This window comes from Epinephelus moara, chromosome 20 (assembly GCF_006386435.1).
Source record: "Epinephelus moara isolate mb chromosome 20, YSFRI_EMoa_1.0, whole genome shotgun sequence".
NCBI lineage: Eukaryota > Metazoa > Chordata > Actinopteri > Perciformes > Serranidae > Epinephelus > Epinephelus moara.
In genome coordinates, this window is record NC_065525.1 from 44730182 (window position 1) to 44739886 (window position 9705).

Sequence of the window (9705 nt, forward strand, 5' to 3'; positions counted from 1 at the left end):
AACACTCTGTCTGAATACATTGCTCTTCTTAATGGGTTCAGTTGACTATTTAATCTGCAATTTCCTATGACCTGTATCCCAAACACACACCATGTGAAATTGTACGTGGGCCACTGTGCACTCAGTGGGTATGGACTAGTACTGCGGTATTGTTAAAATGTGCTGACACTGTTAAAAACATACAAATTCAAACATCGATATCATTTCAACTTATATTTAAAACCACAATAAAATGACCATGTGTCACAATGTGTGTCACAATAAAATAATAACATAGTATAGCATTGATTCGGGTGCAGAAGCATAGTGAGTAGGTGTTGAGTTGGGAATGAGAACGAGCTGGTTTAACAAGATGAGGTCATAAAAGAGCACCAGTCAAAGCTCAGACAATAGAAGACATGGTGGAAGTGTGATGTTTCTGTTTGTGTCATAATGTGAGGAAGGTTACAGTCTCTTCATCGCTCCACGCAGACCTGATGTTTGCAGCTCTTCAGTCAAAGCTCAAGTGAATCCTGTTTCATATTTTCTTTTTATCCTCAGAGAAACTTTTCCACCTCATTCAGTCGTAGAAACTTGTTTCCACTCAGATATTTTTAAAGGCATTTAGCATGAGATTTTGACAATAAGGTTTTATTCTATCGGATCTTTTCATAAGACACACAGTAAATGCATGAAAGCACACTCGGCTGATAAAGACCTTTACAAATGGAGCTCACAGTCAGGTGTGCGTACTGTTGGTGAGGTTTGATTCTCCAGTTTCGGAGCAGCAGCAGGTCGCTTGGAGGCTGAAAACACCGACTGCTTCTGTTGACCTGTTTATCACTTAGGAAACACCGAGAGCTGTCGGCTCGCTCTGCAGGAGCCGCAAACACACCTCCACGCCTCCACCTGTCCATCCGTGCATCCATCCCTCCATCCCACGCTGCCCGTTTTCTTCACCGACCACCCCCCGCCAGGATTCAGATTTATAAGAATATTTTAGCGCAGAGTTGCCAAACACGCCTCAGCTCGCCGCCGTGAGTCAATGCAGCGGACATGGCAGCTCAGACCTTCGTACACATTAGCAGCACGAAGCCGAGCGATGGATTTCTGCCACCCGCTGCCTCCTCTGAGGGTTCAGAGTATTGTGACTGAGGCTCGAGTGTGTGTGTGCTGAAAGAGAGTGTGTGTGGGGGGGTTGAGGAGAATGAGTCTAATGGAGCTCAGAAGCGCCCAGTCATGCACCGAGGAGGAGGTGACGGCGGGGCCTCGAAGTGTCTCCGCTCAGCCCTTCAACATATCACACACACACACACACACACAAAACCTACAGTTTGTGTGTAACAAAGAAAGTAAAGTGTGTGTTCATACAGCAGCATCAGGCCTCCCACCAGGAGCATTATGGGTATGCAATTGTCTTGTTTACGTGCGTCTGAGCGAGTCGAAGTCAAATTCATTTAAGGCACCTTTTCTTTTAGCAGAAGGTTTGTGAACACAGACGGATAGAAAGAAGAAGAAAGAGGCTGTTAGAGCGGGCGAACACGTGGGGCGTCAGCACGCAGCTGTAAACACGTTTCCTTTTTTTTATCTGCGTGTGCATGCTCACATGTGCCTGTCCGCCTATTTGTGTACAAGTGCTCACCAGGGAGCGTCTTTGTGTGGATGAGGAGTGTAATGCATGCCCTCACACACACACACACACACACACATACACACACACACACACACACAGAACTTCATCCTCTTCACATTAGCAGCCATATCACCTTGATGAAGCAGCTGACGAGGACGAACCTGCATGCTGTAAATAAATAAATAAATCTTTTAACAAGAAGTCGTTTAAGCTTCAGGAAGTCTTTAAGATAAAATGTTTGAGATTATGCCACTTTTTTCTTGACGCGCTTTTGTTGACATTCAGAATTCTTTTATTTTTTTAGAAATTGGTGTCAGTGTCTCGAGAGAGGACAAAAATAAAGCAGATGGTTGCACAAGAATCAAGAAAAGGACGTGAAGAAAATCCAAATGATTTCCTTCAGACCAGCGTTCTGCAGGCTTTAGAATCAACACATTGTTGGCCAAAAAAAAAAACGAAAACCTCTGGAGCAGCGAAACATATTTGAGCCCTGTAAAAATGAAAGTAACATCGCTGATTAAGTCTAAATTAGCCTTTCAACCTCACTAACAGGTCTAAATAAGCACTCACTAATACATCCTAACACACAGTGGCTGCTCTGCAGTGGACTGTTTACAAGCTGCAACCTCCAAGGCTGAAAAAATGAATTCAACATTTATTTTGTAAGGCTGCAATCTCGTGACCAATGCGCTGACGGCAGTGAACAAGGGAGCAGTCTGGAACGCCTGTAAGGAGGCAGGTTGGGGTTATGCAAGGATCACAAAACAACTGACTTCGGTGTTAACTTTGACTCATTTTAAGGTGCGTCCGCACCATGTTTCTTACCTTAATACAAAACTGTACATTAAGGACGTAACGTCCTTCATGGGGCACAAATTTGTAGGATATCATATGAACCATTCTGAGAATACGTCGAAGAAACATGTTAACAGCCTGCTACAAAAATCTTAATCGTTATCATGTATTAATCTTTATAGCTAATGTCAACATTCATGACAACTGCACAGGGATTTCATTTTTATACAACTCACCTGCTTACATTTTACTCACGCTTAAAGTTACCCAGCGAGCCGCTTGAGTGACAGGCTTTTGGCGAGGCGTCACCACAATCTAGGACTCAGATCCACCCCTCGCTCCTTCACAGCTACACCCTTGCATCCAAATATGGTCACTTCTGGCTCCAAAAAAACAAGATGGCAACAGCTGAAATGCTGAATGAGACACTTCAGAACAGCAGTCCACAAACCAATGGATGTAAGTTTATGGCTATTTATGATTATTTCGTTCTGTAACTTTACAGTGTTAGTGCTGAAAACAAACAAGTCCGTGGATTATTAAATTATACATGTTTTTTTCCATTGGAGACTCAAGACCAGCCACCGCTTCTGAGAGTCAGCAAAATTTAGAGGAAATGGCGCCAGGCCGCAGACGCACAGAGGCCATTTTAGTTGACACAATGTTAAAACATTTATTTATCCAATGTACAGGCTTCACATTATCACAGTTGGAGAATGTAAGAATATTTTTTGACCTACAACAATGAAAAATTAAGATGTAAAAAGAAAAAACTTTATTCATTTCCATTGAATTTTAAGCCACAGTGAGCCACTGAGACGGGCGTAAGACCCACATGTGGCTCTGGAGCCGCAGGTTGCCGACCTCTGCTGTAGACATACACCACATTTTTATTCATGTAATGTTAAAACATTTTTTTAGTAGATGTATCGGCTACACATTTTTACAACTGGAGAAAGTAAGAATCACTTTAGGCCCACAATAATTAAAATGTAATTGATGTTAAAAAGTAATTATTTTCCATACACCTTGTTTTAGCGACAGTGACACTTGAGAGGGGCCACACGTGGCTCTGGAGCCGCACGTCGCCCACCCCTGCTTTGGAGGAATCAAAATTTTAGGAGTTCACAGACGAAACCTTTTGTTCCTTAAGACAAATGACATTTTTAGTCCAGTGCATATTTTCCTGTTGTAGTTTTATTTATATTCTCTAGAAACGGGCGTCAGCTTCTTGAAATGAAACCGTATGAAGCAGATTGCAGCTCTACAATCAAGAAAATGACACCTCATAAAAACACCAAACTCATCTTGCTGATATTTTTAATGTAACAGAATAATATTTTAGGACTCAATCCTGGGAATTAAAATAAGATTTTTAGACTTAATAGTTAAAATTACTTTTGATTTTAACAAAATTACCTTTTTGTGTGTCAAACGCAGAATGTGTGCCGAACCTTGAAACGACATCATTACTGTGACACCATCAGGGAACCACCCTCCATTCATCATGCAGAAATTGTTTCTGACAGGACTAATGCAGACTCACAATGCCGTGCAGACCTCCACCCTTCTCCCCCCACATATTCCCTCCATCTGTTTTCACTCTCGTCCTCTAATCAGCTCAATTAAGGAGCGTCTTCGTACTCAATTTCCACGACAGTTAACGTGGCTCGCGAGGCGACCGTCAGGCAGCTGATTAGCTGCTCTAAGGAGACTCGCCTCCCAGAGACTCAAATAAATGTTTCATTGAGCGGATGAAGAGAGGGAGGAGGAGGAGGAGGAGGAGGAGAGAGAAGGAAACCAGAAGAAATCACCCCAGGAGCAGCAAATATCATCCAGTAATTTGAACATCCTCGAGCATCTGTTAACTCAGAGTGCGAGGCGATCGTCAGCGAGCTGATTAGCATACAACTTGAATTCCAGCATAAAAATGTTTAGTGTGGAGAGAGAGGAGGAGGAAATGATGAAGGAGGTAGGATGAAGGGAAAAAAGGACAATATTGTAGACGGAAAGGCTAAATCTGTCCACCTGAGTTTTCCACACAGTCACACACAGAACAGAATAAAATACATTTCACATAAAGCATGTTTATTTGTCCAACACATCTCAAACACAGAGGCAGTCCCTCAATTAAAAAGACAGAAAAACAAATTACAGAGGACAAATATAATCACACACTGCATCACATTATCTTACATGAAAGTAAAAGTGTTGATGTGCATTTCCTACATGAATTTCTTTGATTAGCATCAGTCTCATTATGTTCGGTGTGGTGAAACTGAACACAAAGCAAATTTTGTGGGTGCAAATTTTCTGTATAGGTGGCACAAATTGAAACAAAGATGTGTCCGCAAACCTTTAAATGCTTCAAATTATGGAGGAAAATTGAGCAGATGTTGAAGAATAATGTCTCCACTTCATCTTGTACAGATACAAAGAAAAATTACTCAGTTGAATGGACGTTATCATCGCTACATTCTGTGGTCTATTATTTCCAAAGAGCAGAACGAATCTATGGCCTCAGGTCTGATCATAGACGCTTAGTGGAAGCAATAAAGTCATTTTTAAATAAATAAATACATTTATTAGTAAAGTTTCACTGTGTAGGATTTAGGGAGATACATTGGCAGAAACTGGAAATAATATATTATTCTATAATCTATAATCTTCTATAATTCTTGTTTTAATGTATATTCAATAGTTCATATTTGACCATTTCTTCTATGAAATTTTAGGGGACGTTCAGCCTCCCTTGTCTCAGAGCAATCGCCCCTGCTACATAGGGAGCAGGTCCTTGTTTCTACAGTAGCCTATATCAGACAAACTAAACACTGGCTTTAGATAGGGTCATTCGCCTTTTTGTGTCGGCCACCGTAGTTAGCAGCGCCTCTGTGAAAAGACCATGGGAAAAGCATAATTTTTTAAATGGAAAACTGCTTCACTTAGTATTGTTGCCAGTTTAAATCGCCTGGTCCATTTGTTTTGGAGAGAAGAAGACTAATGCAGATAATTCAGCTCCCGCTAAAAACCTCCTGACCATCTGGATCTCAAGTTATCAGAGAAAAAAAGGTGAGCACACGTTAGCAGGTACTAAGCTAGCGACATGCCTCACACATGCTAGACAGCGTCGGAGATACAGTGATTTGCACAACCCGGTCTCTCTCCAAAGTCATCGAATACCGGCGCTTGGACAGTGACTTTCAGCGTCAGACGCAGACGAAAAAGATGTCCTGTCACGTCGACATGATACGCGTTGCCATTATTGTTTAATCTCATGTTAAGCCCAGCGATGATGAAACCTAAAGTTTCAATGTATCTGCTACATAATGACATACAAATGTAACGTATCCGTGGTTTGCAGATACGTACAATGCCGACATTTATTCTGGCAACTCTGACACATCTCGTCACATGTCCACGTTTGGTCTTGGACTTTCCACGTCCACATACGACGTCCAAGGTACCCTGGGTGTGTTGGTTGTTGACGTTCTGGGACGCCGTGTCAACTTCAGCCTGTTACATGAATTGTCTGTTTTCAAAATACACTTCTGTTTTCACAGGAAATGCACAGTTTGCATACAGTCTCTTTCAACAACAAACACGTGGTTGGGTTAGTAGGTAAAAAAAGAACAGGGTTTGGCTTTACAATCTTACAGGAAATGAACACCAGCCTACCAGGTGAAAGTTGGTGGTTGTCAGGCCCATCCACCAACCCTCCCACTCGCCCTACTCAAACTTTCGCCACCCTAACTTTCATTGTTGTCCCACCACATTTCCCCCGACACCGCTGGGCGCCGTTCAACAATAGCATCGATCTGCCACGTGTCATGCCAGCGTGAAGGGAAGGCTTTTTTTGTTGGTGTCTGACGTCGGAAGTCACTGACCAAGCATCGATTTTTGTCAACATCGGATTGGGAATGAGTTGACTCTGATGATTCTGATGCGTAAAAATCAATTTGACATGATTCTGGCACAAAAAAACAACTTCAAAGACATTTGACACTCAACGTATTAAAATCTTCGACAGCCAAAAGCAACCATATCACAGCGACAAAACTACAGTGCGGTGTTTACATCATCTACATCGTCGACATAAAATGTTCAAAAAAAAAAAAAAAGTTCATGAAAAGGCACCAAATTTGTGGGTGTATGTTGACCCTCAGATAGCAAGGTACGACATTTTCAGAGCGAACATTCTTTATTTCTTCTCTCTGGGCAGAGAAGAAATAAAACCAGGACCTGTGATTAATCTTGAATCCTCATTTGAAAGTCAACACACATTTCCTTGCAGCTACTTGGACTGAATGGAAAAACTGCCTCATTACTTTGCCATAATTAAGAAGCCGGTGTGAAGGGGGTCAGAGGTCGCTCCCACAATAGATGGAATCAAATATTTGCGTGACCAACGAATGATCGTGGACGTGTTTTGGCTTTTGTCAAGTGCATGAAATAACCTTTGGACTGTTGTTCTCTCTTAAATTGGAAGGTAATTACAGTTCTTGTCAGTATGAAATTAAGTCTGCCGGTGGCTCTTGAAGCACATCTGAATATTACGGGTCATTACTGTGTCAGAGCAATTTCCCTGAGCATTCTTGTTTGACTGGTAACTGAATAAAGCCACCTGATGTGTGCATTTTACCAGCAGCATGTTGAATGCTGCTGTAAGTGAGGATCGCTCTTCAGGTGAGAAAAGGTGCGTTTGATTTCCCTGCAGCTATGGCCTGGTGGCGGGAGGTGTGAAGGAAGAGCGTTTAATGAAAATTACAAAGACGGAACCTGATTTTTTTTTCCCATCTACGAAGGTCGAAGCAGAGCCATGAACTCTTCCCTTGACATGCAGCATTCAGGAGTTGTGCAGTAAATTGGTACCTTTTGAATAAGTAAATGTTTCGCCCTCTTTGAGTTTTGCCGTTTCGATGCCACACATCCTTTGACCTCACACTGTAGTGTCATCGGCGTGACTGAAGCGAGGCGTTTCTAAAGCTGCCAGCATGCAAACGGCAATCTTGTGAACTCCTCCGCAGGCGAACATGCAGAAATGACAACCATAAACCGTCCTTGTTCTGAGAGCAGCCATTAACATAATGTTGTTTTTATTTATGTTCTTTTCAAGGATATTTCAGGAAAAAACAAACACAGCGAAGGGTTTAAAAACACTCCTCGGGATGTTGGTTCTTTGTTTTCTGACTTTAAAATCAGCTTGAGGATGCATTCAGGACGATGAATGAAGCTGCTTTCAGCTGGTTTCTGTAGAGAATGTGCTCTGGTGGTCTGAGGTCACATCCTCCAGACTAGAAAATCTGTTATACACAGCTGTACATGTATGACTCATTCAGAAGGCCATGCTTTGTCCCTTTTTAATGCTTCACGTCAAAGGGTAGTTTGTTAAACTCGAGGTTTTGGCTTAATTTGTCTCATTGTGAAAGTCAAACATACAGTCAACAATTATTTGTGTTTTTGTTCAGGAGCTGCCACAGCTGAGTGCTGAAAACAAAGTTTGTGTGAGCCACAGTTCCTGTCCAACAGATGTATTAAAGTGAATGGACAAAAAACAACTTCTCTTTAAAATACAAAGTCAAAAGTGCTTTTTGCGTAAGAGTCCATGGACTCAGGCGATCTTTTTACTTCTTCCAGTGTCACCAAAAGAAAATGTTGGCATATTTTATTTCTGTTTCCAGCAGCTCTTTAGCCACCAAACATGTGGTTGTGTGGCAGCCCATCTCTGTCTTTCTAGTGGGGATAGTGCCACAAACGTGTTTGACATCGCTGTGTTGTTGTTGGCATAGCAGCCTACAAAGTGGATGTTTATTTACCGAGACATCACTGCTTTTTCTGCCAGGATGGTGTCACTAAAAGCTGTTGTGCTGCTGTGTTTCCAGCTGCTTTTTAGCCACCAAAGATCGGTCATTGTTGTTTTTCTAGCAGAGATTTTGACACAAAGGGTGGTTGTTTTTTACCGAGACATTGTTGAGTTTCTTGCTGAAGTAGTGCAGTTAAAACCAGTTGTAATTTAGCACATCATTGCTGTGTTTCAACTGGGAATAGTGTCACGAAAACTGGTTGCTTTTTACCGAGACATCACTGTTTCCTGTTGGTATAGTGCATGAAAAGCAGTTGTTTTTTTTACTGAGAAGTCAAATCATTGCTGTGTTTCCAGAGTCCTTTTAGCCACCACGTGGGTCTTTGTAGCAACTCATAGCTGTTTTTCTTGCGGAGATAGTGCCACAAAAAGTGTTTGTTTTTGCCGTGACATCACTGCTTTTTCTAGTGCCACGAAAAGCGGTTGTGATTTAGCGAGTCATTACTGAGTTTCCAACAGCTCTTTAGCCAGCAAACATGGGGATTTTTTAAGCTACTAATCACAGTTTTTCTAGCAGGGACAGTGTCACAAAAAGCTGTTGTTTCTCATGGAGACGTCACTGCCTTTCCTGTTGGGATAGTGCCAAATAAAGTGGTTGTGATTTAGCAATCATTGCTGTGTTTCCAGCAGCAAACGCGGGTGTTTTATGTACTCATCACTGTTTTTATAGTGGAGATAGTGCCACGAAAAGTGATTGTTCTTTACTGAGATATCTCTGCGTTTCCTGTTGGACTAACGCATGAAAAGCAGTTGTTTTCTTTTTTTTTTTTTTCTTTTTTTTTTTTTACTGAGACGTCGCTGCGTTTCTTGCTGGGTAGTGCCATGAAAAGCAGTTGTGATTTAGCGAGTCTTTGCTTTGTTTCTAGTGGCTTTTTAGCCACCAAATGTGGGTGTTTTTTAGTGACTCATGGCTGTTTTGCTACAGGGGATAGTGCCACAAAAGCAGTTCTTCTTTACTGAGCCATTGCTTCATTTCCAATGGGGACTGTGCTCCCAAAACAGTGTATTTTTACTCAAAACATGATCTTTTCTTAACCATAACCAAGTATTTTTTGTGCCTAAACCTAACCACACATTAACCACAGCATTGTTGAAACGTCAAGTTTGAACATATTGGCCACATAATAAAGTTCAAATCTAAAGTATCCGTGCTTTGCAGAAATGTACAATGCCAACATTTATTTTGGTGATGTGTTACAGTGTGTGTTATGTTGGCAATCTGAGAATGATTTCACCGTTAAAGGGTCATTTTTTTCTTTAAAGGGCCAGTGTGTAATATTTGGCATGGTTTATTGTCAATCAGAATCTGAATCTGAATATTCTACCCATTAATATGTTTATACAAGTGTATAATCGCTATAAAATAAAATTTGTTTGGTTTTCGTAGCCTTATAATTATGCTTTTATATATATATATAGCAAGGGCCTTGCTTTAGAG

At 41.4% G+C, this 9705-nt stretch overlaps 1 protein-coding gene across 2 annotated transcripts in view; it reads left to right on the top strand.

Moving 5' to 3' along the window:
- cadps2 (Ca++-dependent secretion activator 2) overlaps window positions 1–9705 on the top strand; it is a 633342-nt gene that overhangs the window by 620252 nt on the left and 3385 nt on the right. The gene's annotated exons all lie outside the window — the stretch shown is intronic.